The 16589-nt window shown below is 40.1% G+C and overlaps 1 protein-coding gene across 1 annotated transcript in view; it reads left to right on the top strand.

Moving 5' to 3' along the window:
- Positions 1–7768: 7768 nt before the first annotated feature.
- Positions 7769–16589, top strand: part of a (arc) — a 263963-nt gene continuing 255142 nt past the window's right edge. Inside the window, exon 1 of the mRNA XM_065229913.1 lies at positions 7769–8774. The gene's annotated coding sequence lies outside the window, so the exon portion shown is untranslated. The remainder of the gene's footprint in view (positions 8775–16589) is intronic.

Genomic DNA, 16589 nt, shown 5'->3' with positions numbered 1-16589 from the left:
GGGCGGCACTGGCGCATCAAGTGGTAGTGGAAAAAATAGCCGACCCAGTTAAATCATAATTCCAATGTTTTTTGGTGGAATTTATTATAAAAAGATATGAGTAAGGCCACATAAGTACGGAGGAAAGTGATTTGATGCTAAAGATTAGTGTTAGAAGTCTCAGAGAGGTCTAAAAGTGTGAAAAAAGAGTTGGCGCAGATTGTGAAAATAAAAATAAAAATAAAAAGGAAAATGGCGAGACGCAGAAGGAACCGGATGGCTGAACGACGGTGCAATACGAGAAAAAAGTAAGAGGTTGTATCCAAGACTCGACTGTAGATTTGACGTAGGATTACGTGCTCGGTATCAATATTTGGCGACTATGTTAGGAAAACTACTTTTTGCAGGCTAATTTTGATAACCATTTCAACAGTTGGACATTTGTGTAATTTTCAATAGTGACCTTTTGAAAATTGATGAAATATTCAATTTTACATCTTTGAAGAAAAATTACCAATCGATTGGCTTGTTAAGTATTAAAATCCCACTATTGACAGAGTTATAATTGGTCAAAACCTGACTACTTTTGGTAACATGGTCGATTTTGTTTTTTTAATTGCATTCCCAATATGCTGCCGAGAGACGTAATCCTATGTCAAAATGTAAACTTTGCGGGAGACGATGTCATAACACTCGAAAGCAATTTTGTGAAATATGAAGTGAAACAAATCCTAGTTCTGCATGATGATTTTGTTTGATTGTATTTATTTGTAAAGTCGCCGGAAAATACCAGCTGGCGAATTTTTTTTTATGATAACTCCTTACTTGAAAACACGCAAAAACTCACAAACAGGCTGCTTTTTCATAGTATATAGAGTGCTAATTCAATAATCAATTAATTACCTCAACATTATGCCCCTGATTTTGGCTCATACATAAATTCAGCAACTGACTAAATTTTCAAAAGCAACCAAAAATATCCATTAGTACCGTCCCAATGACGCGTTCATCTAGATAAAATTGATAAATAGCAGATTTTTAGCGATGGGCCCAATCTTAGATCCATAGGCCAACATTAGAGCCAATTCCCCTACAAAAAAAATTATAATCCATATTAAATTTCCTATGTAAGCGCCGATCGAAACAAACATTTTGACGTCACTACAAAAACGAATCGTGCAAAGCGGAATGAAAGCTGAGGGAAAAACGGATTAACCATTTTGTCAAGCTTCTGCTTTCATGTTCCATCAGATGTCACTGCTGTTGTTGGCGATGGCATCGATCGGAAACTACACATAATTTGTTTTCCAATAACTGTTCGCAGAGGACAGTGCAGTGCAAAACATGTCTGGTACCTCTATATATGCATTTAGATTAACAACTGAAGTCCCAGACATGTTTTGTACAGTCAGATAGGGTTAGCTACCCCATTCCCGGCTTATTAAGCACAACCCGCACTTAGTCTTTCTTAATCTAGCGCAGTTTAGCACCAAACGGAATGTTATTATTACTAATGGCTTCCAAATTTAATTACCTCTCTGTACGTACCGTAAGATTTGATATAGAGAAACAAATTGTTTAGATATTGTTAAAGTCTAACACTGCTTCTTGACGCCAAACTCGGCCTACGGATTCTAAACTCAGCCTTACGCATTGAAACCGCCACTGAATTCACTTCGGCCTATCGGATAAAGAAAAAAAATTGATTCGGTCGGAGAACTTCTTTTGTTTGTGGGGATTATGGGTGCAAACCTTCATATCACGTGATCTCATTGACTTTATTCGGTAGCTTATTAACTAAATTATCGTATCAAACGCCTAATTGACTTGTTAACTCTGAAATCATGGATTTATTTGAAGTTTTCTGCTCGATAGGCCCAAAATCGGCGATTAGACCGAAGTAGTTTTCTAACCTACTCTATTTTGTAATCTATGAAAGGAAATCACAAATTGGGTGTCATAAAAACATGGCCGTTGAGAGATTGAGCTCGTGAGAGCTTATTTTCTCACAAATTTGAATTTTTTTTGCTTTCTGGGGATTGGTTATAAAGCAGGTAAAACTGTATGAAGAAAAATCATTTATATTAAACATTAAATATTTTCCGGGAAAACAAATGATTGTCCCTGACTAATTATTTTAACTTGTCGTTCACTTTTTTACCTGAATATGCACCTAAAGCGAATTATTCCCACTTCTTTCAAATTCTATATGTGGATTTTTATCACTTCCTACCAGCGAAACAGCGTCTTTGGGAAATGGCCGGACGATATGATTAATCTCACCAATACAGGGTGCGTGACGAATTTTTGCAGTAAATTTCAAATAGTAATTTCTCATGCTTGTGCATCATGATTTAGATATATTTGGCAGCACTGGATAGCTTATACTGTTAGGTGTAAGATTTAAACAATGTTGAGTAAACGTAAAGATGTCGAAACAAGAGAGCAATCTGTCAGCCGTTGTCGCTTTGTTGCGCGCCGGAGTATGCATGAAAGAAATAATTCGGTCGGTAAATGTGTCTGAAAAAACAGTGTATAATATTAAAAAAGGCTTGGGAAAGTGATAAGACGGAGCACCTGCTCATACTGCTAATAAAGCACAGAAATAGCTTACGGAAATTATTTCGTAAATTTGGGAGGAATAAATTTGGCCCCCAAGCAGTCCCGATATCAATCCGTTGGATTATTTTGTATAGGGCGTCGTCCAACGGGATACCAATAGAACTCCTCACACCACACTTAAGTCGCTAAAAGCTAAAATCAAAGCAGTGATGACATCCATGGATCGAAACATTTTAAAACGTGCATACTGTAGTTTCCGGAAGCGTCTAACTACAGTCGTCGAAAGGGAAGGCAATTTTTTTGAATAAATTTACTTACAACTTCCATATGTTGCGAAAGAAAATAAATCGCACAAAATTCATTGCTAGAATAACTAACTGGTGTATTTTTTCTCAAATAAGGGAATTTACGTATTCTCGGCAACCTAAGCAGCGACCTTTTTTCTATAGCCTTTTTCTATATGGAACGCACACATATGCAGTATTGGTTTGTTTACAATCTTTTGCTGCCAGCTGCTCCAACAATTTCAGTCGAAAGAACTGCCAAAAACTGTTTTGAAACGCTTTTACAAAGCTCCAATCTTCTCTAGTGAGAGCGAGTATTGTCGGCAACCAGTTTTTCTTCGGCAACCGTTCCATTTGAACTGCATGCAAATCTGCTGTTCTATTATCGGCAACTCAAAATCAGCTACAATTTGTAGTGCGTGTGTTTCATTTCAAGAAAACCCTGCTAGATTGCTTTTTCTCAGTGGTAAAAATATAGTCAAATTGAAGCTGAAAGCATAAAGAATCGTTTGCATGCATTCAGCGAAGTGTTTTCGTAAGAAAATCCAGTGAAAATAGTGTTTCAATTTGGGTTGCCGAAAATAGTCTGTCATGCCGAAGCCGTCATTTCCCCTATGCCATTTACTGCAAAAATTCGTCACGCACCCTGTACAATACAACCTTTCCACACCTTCTATAGACAGGTTAAGCCTTGATAGCTAGCTGTTTGCGGGAACTGATGACCTTGACAAATGTCCAAATAATACTCTTTAACAAATTTGTGGTGGTCCTGAAAAGGACTGTTTAGTCGTGATGGTTGAGTAATGCTGAGCTATTAGGGTGTTCAACCTCATCCGTGGCGATCTGTTAATTGTTTGGAGCAAGGTTGACGCACTAGGCATTGATGACCCACAGCTACTCACGAGGAAACTGATTTCGATCGCGGTGCGGCTTCTTCTTCCTTCTATGGATGCTCGCTGCTTTCAGGATGCCTTTCGTGGTGTACAGGATAACGATGTTCAACGCCACACGCCCAAAGCACTGCTGCTATTGATGCTGCTGCTGCGGACACCGTCGACCGGACACCACCACACACGGTGATTAAATGAGCACCGTTCAGTGAGACAGGATCGAATTCGATTTTTAAATCTGTGTTAGGGAATGCGCTGTTTGCAGATAATCGGTGATAATTTCGATCACCATTGCAACAGTTGGACATTTGTGTATTTTTCAATAGTGACCTATTGAAAATTAATAAAGTGTTCAATTTAGCAGATTGGTATATAAATTCCCAATTCTTTGGCTTGTTTAGAATTAAAATTCATCTGCTATTGACAGAGGTATATGTGGTCAAAACCTGACCTATTTTCGTCCCGCGGTCCATTTTGGTTTTTTTTTAAATTGCACGCCCAATATGTTGCCGAAAGACGTAATCCTACGTCAAAAAAAACAAACGGTTGCGTCCTCTGCGTAAGATGGCCGAAAGACGAAAAAGAAGGAATGGATGGTTTGGCCTTCAAAAAAAGCTAAGTACAATAGTTTTGTGTTGCGTTAAATGTAGAGGGTGCGGGTTTACTCGGGAATGGGATGCAGATTTTCCGGAAAAGCTGCAGCAATGTGAGTGACGTTTTCTCGAATTTGGGTGGAATTTTGCTCATTTGTATGTGAATACACTTTTTGCGCTTTTTGAGTGAACTGATATGAGCACACTGATAAAATTTCAAAGATTATTTTTATATGTCCCATACATGAATTTTTGAAATGTGATCAACGAATTATATCTATTTGTCGGACGCATACTTAATATGTGTACACATAAAAGCCATGTGTAACCAAACATACTATTCTTTTGACTAATAAATTTTGTGTGTGCTTCTGGGTGGATTCTGTTTATGTGTGGTCACATAAAAAAATCATGTGGAATTTCACAAGTCTTTGACAGCTTAACATTATTGGTTTTTAAACAAAGGTGCATCCTATATCAACACCCTAAATTATGTCGGTGTACGGCAGTGTAGCACCGCAAAAACGAAAACGAAATAAATTTCGTATAATTTAAGTGCATCACATGAACTTAAGTTTACTTTAATTGATTATGATTCAAATTGAAAAAAAAAAACATAGAGGTTTTGGCCCTACGAGAGAAGAGGTAGTAAAATTATTTTCACTCCCGCGAGTTTTCCTCTCAATCAATAGAAAAAAAGATAAAACACAACATATTTCCTTCCTTTTAATTAGCTACGGGTGTGACAACGATGGCGAGTTCACTATGTTATATTTTCATTTTATTTCAGCAACCTTATCTTCCAGCAGATGATCCGGACAGCAATTTCAACATTTATAAAAAAAAAACTACATATGCCAGCAACACTGACTGGGTGTATCCTATGGCTTACCTTCCCTACTAACATAATTCCTAAATTCCCGAGACATTTATGAGGGGTCGTAGAGTTCTCTGCATCTCTCTTAAGTAAATGTTGGACTAACATACCTTTCCTATCCCTACCAGTTGTAAGGACGTGGCCCGGACAATCCTTAACTGTTGGAGCGGGATATGTATTTATCTGGGAGATAGTAATTACTTCCTACTTACTATCTGTCCAGTAATAGATATCCGTCTTGCTCTTAATAGTTTTGAATTCGTACCACCTACGATATTGTGCAACTTGTTCGATGCTAATGCTAATGCTAAAATTTCAGTTAATAGTATTAATTAATTTGATAAATTGAACGACGATTAATTTAAGAATGAATATTTGAAAATAAATAAGAAAAAGTAGGGTTGGTTGGGAATGCTAACATGAAGCTTTAGTGTGATGATTTATTAGCTAGAGAATGAACTTTAGAAGAGGGTAGGTGGATAGTTCCGTTAGAGTACGGCAGTATGAAAATTGAATAGAAGCTGAAAATGAGCGAAGGGCCATTAATGCGATAGTTTTTTTTTAAGATCGACGCACATTTTTGCCTAACCCGTACGATGTACGCGGGGACTTGAAATATGTCTCCAAGTCCACAGGCAAAAATGTGCGTCCCTCTTTTTGCTCATAAACTGATTGCGGCTGTGGAATAGTTCTAGCGACGTTTTCATCACTACCTAAAGCCCCACGTTGCGAGAGCATTTCCAGTCGATGGTGTGTTATAATGCAGTTCACTCATTTTCAACTTCTATTCAATTTTCATACTGCCGTACTCTAACGGAACTATCCACCTACCCTCTTCTAAAGATTATTCTCTAGCTAATAAATCATCACACTAAAGCTTCATGTAAGCATTTCCAACCAACTCTGAAAATCGTTAACTTCGCGTATGAAGTAACATAAAAACACTTTGAAAGAAAAAGTAGCATATTTATAATTTAACGGAAATTGTCTACTGTTACAATGTTTCGTACAATTAACGAAACAATTATTGTTTTATCAACGAATCACATGTTCATGAAGTAAGCGTTAGAGAATTAACGAAAAAAAATTCAGTGTATCAACAACTGATGTTTTGGTTGTTGTCATAGAAACAACATATTAAATTTAAGGACAAGTAGAATCAAAGTTAAGGCGATATGTGAATTTTAAAATTCATAGTTATTCCGGTACATTTTTCAAACCATTTTCGCCACTTTCATATTTTTTGCACAGGCTCATATTTTGGAGTTTTGAATCGAACTGGATGGTGACCTATAAGGAATTTAAAACAAATTGGAGCACCTTACTGTAGATACATCAAAGATCGGTGAGATAAAAATGTTAAACTTGAATTAGGGATCTTGTGTACGAAATCAGTTACATTCCAAATGCCAAAGTTTAAAGATATTTCAATTTTGCAACTATCATCGAACTTTTGCCCCACCTTACTCTATGTACCGTTGGATTAGGTGAAGAATCACAGCTTTTTACCCTTCTTACAAAGAAGGGTATAGATATCACTTGAAAAACCGACTATCGATCCGAGGCCCGGAGGGCCGAGTGTCATATACCATTCGACTCAGCTCGACGAGATCGGAACATGTCTGTGTGTGTATGTGTGTATGTGTGTATGTGTGTAACGAAATGAATGCGCTCACGTTTCTCAGCAACCGCTAAACCGATTTGGACAAACTCGGCGCCAAATGATAGGTCTTGGGGTCCAATTGAACGCTATTGAACGGTTTTGGAATCGGTGAACCGGTTCCGGAGATATGGCCGGAATAAGATCAGGTGAATATGGACCTTCACGCTGGATTTAACGGAAAACGTATCAAAACCATCATGCGACACATCAAATTACTACAGAATTCAAAAATAAGATCAATGCAAGTCGTGTTAAGTGTTCCAGACCACATTGGACACACTTGGACATGTTCCGGGTACCCCGGGGAAGTTGCTTGAATATGAATTGAATTAAAACCCATTAAATCACATTAAAATACGATGATAAGGTGATTGGTAGCCTCACCAAATAGACTACACCCGGATATATTCCGGGTACCCCCAGGCAGTGGCGTAGCGTCACTGGATGACACGGGGGTGGGGGGCTTGGTCACTGATAATGAGAATAAAATAAATAAACTTGAATAAGTAAGAAGGGTCTGATCACACCATAGGTGGATAAATTCGGGTTTTTATGTTTTGTTAAAGCTACAACATTGATTCTTCATTCCAAATTCGTCCTACGAATTTCAATTCCGGCTATATTTCTCCCAATGAGATCCCATTTCCAGTAGCATGTTATACTTAGCACAGTCCTCGTCAATCAAAACAAACGGGTGCATCGCTAGTTGCTGTAAGCTTAAAGTACGCCAGCCAAACGTGTTCACATTTGCGAAGACCTTCTCGTGGCTTGTTATATCGAATCGACGTCGCCGTCGTCGTTTTCTTCACCACCGTCGCCTCCGTCTATGGGGGTCCCCGCGTGCATGTGGCCAACATCCAGTGCCCAGGTGGTTGCTGGTAGGTAATATCGCTCTTCAACCGAGCTCAACCAAACGGCCTTTCAGTCTTTCGGCGTTTGCTCGAAGGTGAACACCACCTGTTGCTCCGGCTCGGGTGTTTGAGTTTGTTTTCGTTGGATTTTTCCTCCGCGTGATATAATTCGCTGCTTTGCTAACCGGCCAGCGCTATCCACGGTACGGGATCCTTGCCTCTCTCCCCCTCACGAGGCCACAGCGTGAGTGCTCGCGCGACGCGGGTCTAATCAGCAAACGGTGACGTCGCCTTTGGGGGGATTTTTCTCATCTCGCGCTCGTCGGTGAACAGTGCTTCGCTTTTCGGGATTTTGTTTTGCTTCTCATTTTCCGTTTAATCATTCAATTATAGTTAATTTGCTTGGAAGATTGCCGTGAAGAGTGAATGAGGAAGAGAGCACAAAACAAAAACAAATCGGTAATCAATTTCCTGATGTTCGATTGCTGGATTAGTGAAGCTTCCGAAGATTGTGTGAAAAGATTGTGAAGATCTAGAGAAGTGTGATCGTAAGAAAGCTTTGGTCGTCAACTGCTTAACAGCATTTGTGAAGATTCTCAGTTACTAGCCTAATAGATGCTTAAAATGACTTAGTGGATTACCTAGGAATTTAGGTTGGTGGATAAGCGTGAAAAATATGCGTTCTTAAATGGTATATAAAGCTGTGAGGGACGATCAATGCAGAGAGAATCAAAGCTTATAAGAAGTGTCGAGTTGTACAGTGCGTGAGTGGGACAATTTTTACGGATTTATCGCGGGAAGCCAAATTTGAATGTCAGGAGGATTTACTGGCGCTGCTGTCTTGCTGCGTTGTCATCCGACCGGTCAACGACGCCAGTTACGTTTTGAGCTGGTGTGAAGAAATCTGATTAATTACTATGCATGCTGCCGCCTGTATGTCAGGTGTGGAGTTCTGTCGCGTTTGAATACGAGACCAGAGTGCTGGTTGAAGTGGCCTGCAGAACATATTGAAAGCGTGTTAGCGCCGAGAAGACGTTGGAATTGTGTCACGTATTGCCGTACTGCTCTGACCCAGGTATTGTTTTGCGATAAGAATATGTAACAGTTTATTTTTCTACTCGAGAGCTCTAACGGCACTGGCTAATAAAGTAAGTGAAGCACGTTTTGCGATCGGAGAAGCAGATTTAGAGTTGACTGCCAATTGTAGGGTCTTGGAAAAAAGTTTGTTAACAATCCAAATAAGATTTTATGTAACTTTTACGATCTTATTGATGCTACCACAAACAAAAGAACGTTAAATTATGGAATGCGGCGTCTGAATGACACCGTGACTTATTCCGTATTTATGTTTTTGAGTAGAACGTGCCTTTTATAGTTAGTTTTGGAAATGTTGTGTCATGGAATAATAATGATAGCACTACTTCATTCTTTTTTGACGAATTTAATGCTTTCGGCACAAAACATATTTCCTTGTTTGATATCAAAGTTGGTTTCCCTTCACTACAACGTGAATTTATGCCGTTCGACACATTGTCATCAGTTTTCATGAAATCGTTATAAATTGTCTGAAATACAAACCTATCCGGGTTGTACAATAAACTCGTTCGTGTTTCCGTAGCCTGATCGTCACTTCTTCTTTCTAGCTATTACGTACCAGCTGGCATTTTCACATGTTATTAACTCAGTGTTCTTCGAGCACTCCCATAGTTGTTCGTTGAAGGCATCTTAAGCTTAACACTTTTTTGCATTCTTATGATTTGTGTGGCAAACTACCAAGGTATGAATCCGGAAAAACGGGACACTCGAAACCAAACAAAATCTTTTATATGATTTTCAATTCTGCTGGGTCTACATTTCATTTAACAAACGAACTTATCAAAAACATACAAAATATCAAAAACATTAGTTGAAAACCGATCCGTGAGGTTTTGTAAAACTCCTCCTTGTCACTGAGGTGTACCAAGAAGCTATAATATCACATGATACACACATTAAATCTAAGGCCCGAAGGGCTAACTGTCATACCAATCGATGAAGCTCGACGAGATTGGAAACTGTCAGTGTGCTTACCGTCTTCAGTAATTGTTACGGAATTTTGAACAGCTAAAAATTCATTAGTTTCAAAGATTCAAATCAAAGAAAACTGCACCACAATGGCAATACTCGATTGTTTAAACAAGTGTTATATTAACACTCCGAATACGATGGCTCCGAAAAACGTGTAACGGAAAGTTTGCAACTTAGCCATTTCTTAATGGATTGCGGTACCTTCAGAATTTCTAGGGTTTGTAGATGATTTTGGTTGTAAAAAAAAATGAAAATAGAGTCGTCTACTTTTTTAAAAAGCGAAAAGAGTTGTAACACGTTTTTTTTAAAGGTGTGTTTGTAGGGTTTTGCAAATGTTCACAATTAGCCAGAATACAGTCATGGTTCCTATATATGGATCCTGGAGACAACGGAACGGTCCTCGAAAAATCCAGAACATACGTAAAAGTGGTCAATTCATGAACCTGATCCTAGAGCTCTGCGGTTTTTTTGAAAACATTAGGAACTGTGATATAAAAAAATATTTGGGGTCGTGACATAAACATGTACCTTGATGACAATGGGACCGTCCTCCGGAAGATCCGGAACATCCGTAAAAGTGGTCCATCCATGAAACTGATCCTAGAGCTCCGTGTTTTTTTTTTAACATTAGGATCTGTGATATAAGAATGAATTTGGGTTATGGACCCAGATGGCCCGTGGAAAATCTGGAACATTCGTAAAAGTAGTAAATCCTCTATCCTGATCCTAGAGCTCCGCGTTCTTTTTATAAACATAAGGAACTGTGATGATAGAAAGAATTTGAGGTTGTGACATAAACATGAACCTGAATGTCCATAGGACCGTCCTCCGGAAGATTCGGAACATCCGTAAAAGTGGTCAATCCATGAAACTGATCCTAGAGCTCCGCAGTTTTTGAAAAACACTAAGAACTGAAATGATAGAATGAATTTGGGGTCGTGCTATAAACATGGACCTTGATGGCCATGCGACCGTCCTCCGGAAGATCCGGAACATCCGTGAAAGAGGAAAATTCACAAAACTGATCCTAGAGCTCCGTGGTTTTCTTGAAAACGTTAAGAACTGTGATATTTGCATTAAATTTAGGGTCGTGACATAAACATGGACCCAGATGGCCATCGGACCGTCCTCCGGAAGATCCGGAAAATCCGTTAAAGGGGGAAAATTCATGAAACTAGAGCTCCATGGTTTATTCGAAAACACTTGAAACTGTCATATATAAATTAATTTGCGGTCGTGACATAAACATGTACCTAGAAGGCCATCATACTGTCCTCTGCAAGATCTAGAACATCTTTAAAAATAGTCAATCCTCGAAACTGATCCTAGAGTCCTACGGTTTTTTCGAAAGCATGTGGAACTGCGATATACGAAAGAATTTGGGGTCATGACATAAACATGGACCCAAACGGCCTTGGGACCATCCTCTGGTAAGTCCAGAACATCCGTACAAGAGGTCAGTCAATGAAACTGATCCTAGAGCTCCGCAGTTTATTTTTCTAAAAACATTAGGAACTGTGATATAAGACAGAATTTGTGGTCGTGACAAAAACATGTAACTAGATAGCCATGGGACCGTCGTCCGGAAGATCAACAACATTCTTAAAATGGTCACTCCATAAAATTGAGAGGTGAAAGCATTACTATGACGAGCACCTCAACGGTGATGCAGTAGAAAACAAATGTGGCACGGCAACAGACCTTGGAGCACGCGCAGAAGACGGCAGGCTTCCGGCCTCTGATCTTCAAGAAGTTTAGGAGGAGATCGGTCGGCTGAAGAACAACAAAGCAACTGGTGTAGATCAACTACCAAATGAGTTATTTAAATACGGTGGTGAAGCACGGGCTAGAGCGCTGCTCTAGGTAATTGCCAAGATTTGGGAGGAGGAGATATTACCGGAAGAGTGGATGGAAGGTGTCACATGCCCAATCTACAAAAAGGGCGACAAGTTGGATTGCTGCAACTACCACGCGATCACAATGCTGAGCGCCGCCTACAATGTACTTTCCCCTATGCCGCCGCCTGTCACCATTTGCAAAAGAGTTCATGGGGCAATACCAGCCGGGATTCAAGGGAGCCCGCGCTATCACGGCCAAATTTGCCACGAATACAATGTGCCCACACATCATTTGTTCATCGTTTTCAAATCCGCATACGCCACAATCGATCGAGATCATCTATGACAGATTATGCACGAATACGGATTTCCGTATAAACTGACGCGATTGGTCAAGGCGACGATGGATCGAGTGATGTGCGTTGTTCGAGTATCGGGAACACTCACGACTCCCTTTAAATCTCGAAGGGGGCTACGGCAAGGTGATGGACTTTCGTGTCTGCTATTCAACATGGCGTTAGAAGGTGTGATCAGAAAAGCAGGGATAGACACGAGTGGCACGATCTTCAGGAAGTCCATCCAGCTTCTTGGCTTCGCCGATGACATCGACATCATGGCACGGAACTTTGAGACGATGGCGGAAACGTACATCAGACTGAAGGCTGAAGCTAGACGGATTGGACTTGCCATCAACGCATCGAAGACAAAATACATGAAAGGAAGAGGTTCAAGCTGGTCGATGAGTTCGTGTATTTGGGCAAACTGGTGACCGCCTAAAATGATACCAGCAGAGAAATTCAAAGAAGCATAATGGAAGGGAATCATGCCTACTTTGGACTCCGGAGGACGCTCCGGTCGAATAAAATTCGCCACGAAGTTGACTATCTAAAAGACGCTGATTAGACCGGTGGTGCTCAACGGCTTCGATACCTGGACTATGCTCGTGGAGGACAAACGCGCCCTTGGTGTTTTTGAACGGATGGTGTTGCGTACGAGGGGCACGCACTAGTCTTTCAATACTACACAGCCTGCTGACCAAATATTTAAAGTCTTGCCATTACTGCATTAAATACTTTAAATACACTCTTAATTTCAACAAATACTGTAATTAATCTCAAAATTTTATATATTAATTATTTACAATATAGTTAAATTATTTGTCATTACATAAATTATCGTTTATTATTTGTTAATTACTTTGAATATCGCTGGAAGTATTTAAATTCAAATTATTACTGTCTTCAAAGTATTTAAATTACTACGATGTAATTTAAATATCACGCACTTATAACTGGAAGGGCGCGCCCCTCGGTTGCATACAATCTACGGTGGAGTGCAGATAGATGACGGAACGTGGAGGTGGCCAATGAACCACGTAATTCACCAGTTGTTGGGAGAACCATCCATTGTCCACATTCCAAATTGGGCGACTACGGTGGGCTGGGCATGTTGTAGGAATGTTGCACGACGACCCAGTGAAAATGGTTCTCGAAAGCGACCCAAAAGGAACAAGAAGAAGAGGCGCACAGCGGGCAAAGTGGATCAACCAAGTAGAAGGAGACCTGCGGACCCTTCGCAGACTACGAGACTGGCGAAGTCTGGCCATGGATTGAGTAGAGTGGAGACGACTTCTTCAGACAGCAGAGGTCAACAAGGCCTTAGCCCGATTGCAAGCAAGCAAGCCATAAAATTGATCCAAGAACAAAAAAAATCGTGAAACTGTGATATAAGAATGAATTTGACAGTCCGAATGACCATGGGACAGTCCTCCGGAAGATCCGTAAAAGTGGTCCATCCATGATACTGTTTCTAGAGCTCCGTAGTTTTGTCGAAAACACTTCGAACTGTGATACATGAAATAACTTAGGGTTGAGTCATCAACATGAACCTGGATGGCCATTGGACCGTCCTCCAGAAGATCCGGATCATCCGTAAAAGTGGATCATCCATGAAACTGTGATAAACCATGGTTTTTGTTTTTCGAAAACTCTTGGAACTGCGATTTAAGATAGAATTTAGGGTCGTGACATAACCATGTATCCGTATGGTCATGGGACTGTCCTCCAAAAGATCCGGAACATCCGTAAATTTGTCATACTGTGAAACTGATTCTAGAGCTATGCAGTTATTTTTAAACATTGTGATATAAGAAACCACTGAATCACTTTTACGGATTTTCCGTATCTTCCACAGGACGGTCTTATGGCCATCCTGGTCCATGTTTTTGTCACGACCACAAATTCTGTCTTATATCACAGCTCCTATTTTTTTTGGAAAAAAAAACTGCGGTGCTATAGGATCATTGATTGACCTCTTTTACGGATGTACTGGACTTACAAGAGGATGGCCCCATGGCCAGTTGGGTCCATGTTTATGTCATGACCCCAAATTCTTTCTTACATCGCAGTTCCACATGCTTTCGAAAAAACCGTAGAACTCTAGGATCAGCTTCGAGGATTGACCATTTTTAAAGATGTTGTAGATCTTGCGGAGGACGGTCCCATGACCGCAAATTAATTTATATGTATATGACAGTTCCTAGTGTTTTCGAATAAACCGTGGAGCCCTAGGATCAGTTTCATGAATTTTCCACTTTCACGGATGTTCCGGATATTCCGGAGGACTGTCTCATGGCCATCAAGATCCATGTTTATGTCACGACTCCAAATTCATTCTATCATCTCAGTTCTTAGTGTTTTTCAAAAACAGCGGAGCTCTAGGATCAGTTTCATGGATTGACCACTTTCACGGATGTTCCGGATCTTCTGGAGGATGGTCCCATGGACAACCAGGTTCATGTTTATGTCAAAAAACCCCGAATTCTTTAGTTGAAGATGCTAATTTCAAATAACAGACGAAAAGTGGTAATTTTTATACGATAGATGGGAGGAGATGAAAGCATAGAGTTGATAGTTCCGTTAGAGTACGGCGGTGTGAAAATTGCATATAGATAGTAGATAGCGAGCTAGGACAACTTTTAAGGAAGGTACAAATCGGTTTTTTCATCTCTCTTCACCAAACTCCCCCTTTGGAGAGGGATGGTGAGGGGTGTTCGCTTAAGGTGATTCCTTGTTGAGTCCACAAATGACCGCTCCTTAGGCTACATATGCACTTCCACTTCGAGTAACGAACTTATCAGTCTTGGAGCACCTTAAATTACACACACAAATTTAGGTGCTCTGAGACTGACATATACGAGCGTCAATTTTGATATAAAATTGAGTCATAATAGACGCAAAATTCAGCTCAATGAAAAGTACTTTTCGTCGAGCATCGAACTTTTCGGTCTCGGAGCCAGATATGGGAATTGTCGCGTTTGTCATTGACGCACGACAAGATACATTAAAAAATGGTCATCCTGGAAAATTCTCGTCAAACAACAATTTCTTGTCGCACGACAAGATCACCACGACAAAATCAAGAATCCATCCAGTCGCGACTATCTATTCTAGTCATATGTCACTCATTCTGTTCTCTGAGACAAAGTCTATATAGGTTGTTTAAAAAGGAGGATCACGACAGGAAACCATCCATTCTAAAACGGAGGTTAGATTTTTTTTTTTTTTTTTTTTTTGTTCATTAATTTATTTGATAAGGCTCAACCGAATTAACTTTACAGAGCCGAGGATTCTTGGTCACTATACAATACATCTTAAAACTATAGTCAAAAGGTACAACACAATAAACACTATATCTTCCGCTATCCAAAAAGCCTCCTCCATCAGAACTGGAGCCGCTTCCAGTGGTTTCATTGTATGGCAAATTGTTGTACGCCAACGAGGGTCAGAGCGCGTCCATTGCAGCAATGGACGCAAAACGTGGTCAGCACTCACACACTCATCACGAAACGGTTGCTTTCCAAAGTCGACGACGCATCGACCGAAAGAACTGCTAATGAAGAACAATGAGGAGGACCACACAATGGTTGCTGCCGAGAAAACAGACGATCGCGTAGCACACATCGAGAGTGGCCTGCTTTTGTCGACAGCCGAGTGAACACTGAGGTTAGATTTAAAACAAGGCCGGAAATAATGTTAATTTCCTTCAATATTGGTATTTCCTATTTCAGGAAAAAAAAGTGGGAAATACTGCCAAATACCCTTCAATATGTATATTTTCGGAATCGGGATGACGTCTCGAGACCGGAAATCGATAGCCAGCGCCATCTTGAAATCCAAGATGGCGGCTTCCAATTTCAGAAAAAGTGGGAAATACTGCTAAATACCCTTTAATATGGGTATTTCCGGAATCGGGATGACGTCTTGAGACCGAAAATCGATGTCAGACGCCATTGTTTAATCCAACATGGTGGCTCTCAGATTCTGAAAAACTGTCATATACTCTACAATATGGATGGGTATTTACGGAACGGGTTCTACGAAAATAAATGTCTGACACTTTTTTGTAATCTAATATGGCGGCTCTCAGATTCAGAAAAACTATCAAATTTGGGTATTTTCGGAACAAGTACTACGCGTACATCCCGAAAATCGAGGTATGACGCCAGTTTTAAATCCAAGATGGTGGCAAGTGACTTCAGAAAAAAAACTGTCAAATACCCTATAATATGGATATTTTCGGAACTGGGTCGACGTGTACATCCCTAAAATTGATGTCTGACGCCATTTTGGAATCCAAGATGGCGGCCGTTGTTCTCTGAAAAGATGTCAAATTCTACGATATGGATATTTTCGGTACAGGACGCGTGTATGATGCCGAAAATCGATGCCCAATACCATTTTTGAAATCCAAGATGGTGGCTCTCAGATTTGGAAAAACTGCCAAATACCCTACATCATGGGTATTTTCGGAACAAAACTACAATTTATGTTCAACACCATTTTGTAATGTAAGATAGCGGCCATTAACTTTAGAAAAACTGTCAAATATCCAATAATATAGATTTTTGAGATGACATGTAGATGCCGAATATCAATGTCCGATACCATTTTGAAATCCAGGATGGAGGCTTCCGGTTTCAGAAA

This window comes from Ochlerotatus camptorhynchus, unplaced genomic scaffold (genome assembly GCF_037179485.1).
Source record: "Ochlerotatus camptorhynchus isolate MF236.1 unplaced genomic scaffold, CSIRO-AGI_Acam_v1.1 ptg000324l, whole genome shotgun sequence".
Lineage (NCBI taxonomy): Eukaryota > Metazoa > Arthropoda > Insecta > Diptera > Culicidae > Ochlerotatus > Ochlerotatus camptorhynchus.
This window is presented reverse-complemented; position numbering and strand designations above follow the sequence as displayed.